The sequence below is a fragment of the Centruroides sculpturatus genome, unplaced genomic scaffold (genome assembly GCF_000671375.1).
Source record: "Centruroides sculpturatus isolate CEXI.00-Female unplaced genomic scaffold, Cexi_2.0 scaffold1935, whole genome shotgun sequence".
NCBI lineage: Eukaryota > Metazoa > Arthropoda > Arachnida > Scorpiones > Buthidae > Centruroides > Centruroides sculpturatus.
Window position 1 is genome coordinate 91,908 of NW_019386163.1, and position 2,803 is coordinate 94,710.

A 2,803-nucleotide genomic window follows, 5' to 3' on the forward strand; every position below is an offset into this window, starting at 1 on the left:
GACCTAATGAAGATTCAACTGTTTATAAAACCACACACCACGATTATTTCGAAACGCTCGTGCATATTCGAGGTGAGAAGAATGAATTGTAAATTATCGTCAATAGTTTGAATTTGATCTCTTATAAAATGACTGAATATTTTTTACTAATACTAAGAAAAAATATATTATTTTCTTCTAGTATTATTAATTTTTACAATTTCTGTTATTCAATTTTTGTCATTTAAGTTTTGTAAAAGTAATTTTAAAATTTCATTGTAAAAATGATAACTAAACATATCACAGAAAATTTTTATTCAGAGTGTCTAACATCTGAATTTTGAAAAATGAAAATGAATGAAAGGCACAATGTGTATTAATGATTTGTCAGGTTATTATAATTGCTCACGTCATTTAGTTAATATATTGGTAATTATTATATTTATCAAGATTAAATAACAATTTGAATACTCAGAATTTAAAATTAATACATTTTTCCTATTATGAAAATTGATTGCAGCTTCTGAGTAGAATCGGAGTGTCAATCCAAATGCGTTTGTATGAACACTAAAATTTTCTCAAGCTACCAACATAGTTTCTAATAGTAAATAAAAATTATGTATTTCTCAAGTGTCACATAATAACAGATGCTCTTTCATATACGGATATGTATTTTGCTTTTTTTTAGCGCAATTTTTTTTCAAGTTCTCATTTATCATTACACTGAGTATAGTAGCTTTATACAACATTCAGATTCTTTTTTGTGCCGCGATGTACGAAATTACAGTAGCTTACACAGAAACATAATTGCTGTTTTGTTTTGTCCCTGTTTAATTTTCGAGCATTTAATTAAAACAGTTAAAAATATTTATACGTTTCAGGTATTGAAACACTATTGTTAATTGATTTTTTTATCTTGATTAAAGGTTTAAAGTTTACATGAAAATTGATTTAAATTCAGTAAGTAATTTAAACATGTTTTTAATTGTGTTTTTAAATTTATAATTTCACAATGTATAGTAGTATTTTGTGAATTTATTTTATAACATATCTTCATAAAAAATGTTGAAATATATATAAATTATAATGACTTTTTACTGTTGTCAAGAATAGCTAAAGATTCTGCACGGGACCAAAAACTGAAACTTCATAAAGCAATTGCAAAAATATAACATACGTGCATTAGGTTTCCAAATAATATAAAATTGTAATTACTACGTTAAATACTTTCAAGTTCGTTGTTTTTGTTTCGTAAGTCATGTCTCCATAAACATAAAGACGTGTGTCAGAAATTAACAAAAATTGAATGTCTGTTCTGTCAACTTTTCATGCCATCCTTATTACAATAAGCTTAATATTATTTAAAAAATAAAGAAAAATTGCAGTAAGATAATAATAAGTAATCTTAATGTGCTTGTTAAGTATTCGTTATATCAACATTTCTAGATTTTCTAACAAACAAATTAAGTTTACATTTTATTTGAGCATTATTGATTCTTATTTTATCTGAGACATAGATTTTAATTTCCCGCTATACGCACCTCATAAGCATACACAAAAATAAAGTCATTTTCAGATGACGAAACTCTTACAATATTTAAACACTGAACACCTGTGAACAAATATCTCATTAATATTTATTTCTTTATTTATTGAACAGACTAATAATATACTTATAATACTTATTATGTTGTGTGCATAAGGTAATAAGCCACTCAAATAAAAATTTAAGAAATGTTACATCTGTAAACAAATTCCGAAATTGATATGTTCGTTAATAAAAATCCAGTTTATAGCAAACCTGGCTTTTTATCATCAAACATAAATTTCTTGATTTGTTTAAATGTAATATTTGTTAAATTTCTCTTTGTGTAACTTATAACATTATGCACATTCAATTATAAATAGCACAGCTGCAAATCAGGTATAAAAATATAAAAAATAAATTATTGATAATTTGTTTTCTAGGTTTCATACTAATTTTTTAAAATTGTTACAGTAATTATTTTAAATATTTTTTTATTAAGTATATTTGCATTAATAAGAAGAAAAGAGAACATCGCGTCATTTTCTTTTGAAGAGAAACAAGAGCCTGATTTATGACTTAATTGTTATTAATGAAATTCCCCCTTTAAACATTCATTTGAAAGGACACATAATAGCAACGATTTTCATCATAATTTTGTATATAAAAATTTCATTCATGTTTTAAGCTTTTTGTTAAAATATTATGATGAAAACACTGTTTATATTCATATTAAGAACACGCTGTAAACTAATGAATGTAATTATGTACATAATTAAATAATTTAACTTACTTTGGTAACTCATTTTATCAAATATATTTCGCTTCGAAAAACTTTGCATCTAGCAACAATCGCTTCGAAGAAACAACTCGCTTTGACAATTGTTACAATTATATTATTAACATTTCTTCTTGACGTAACAATACAAAACCAAGCGGTGCGTCTAATAGCGGTTGTAGTTATCAGTTAATAGCTCGTTACCATCAAAAATCTCATTAAAACTCTTATAATTATAAATATAATTTTTGTATTTAACTTTTAAAAAAATATATATCGTATAACATGCACTATATATTACCAAGAAATAAAAAAGCACTTGATTTAATTTTATTTAAATATATATTCAATGGAAAACCCATTAACTTAAAATGTTTTAAAAAATATAATAATTTTACAAGAACCTGTAGCGTTTTATTGTGTCATACATACTACAGAGTGTAATACGTAAAGACCAAACTCTACGTAACTGGAAATTAATTCATCATCATCCGACTGTAACTACTTATTAGTAATTGATA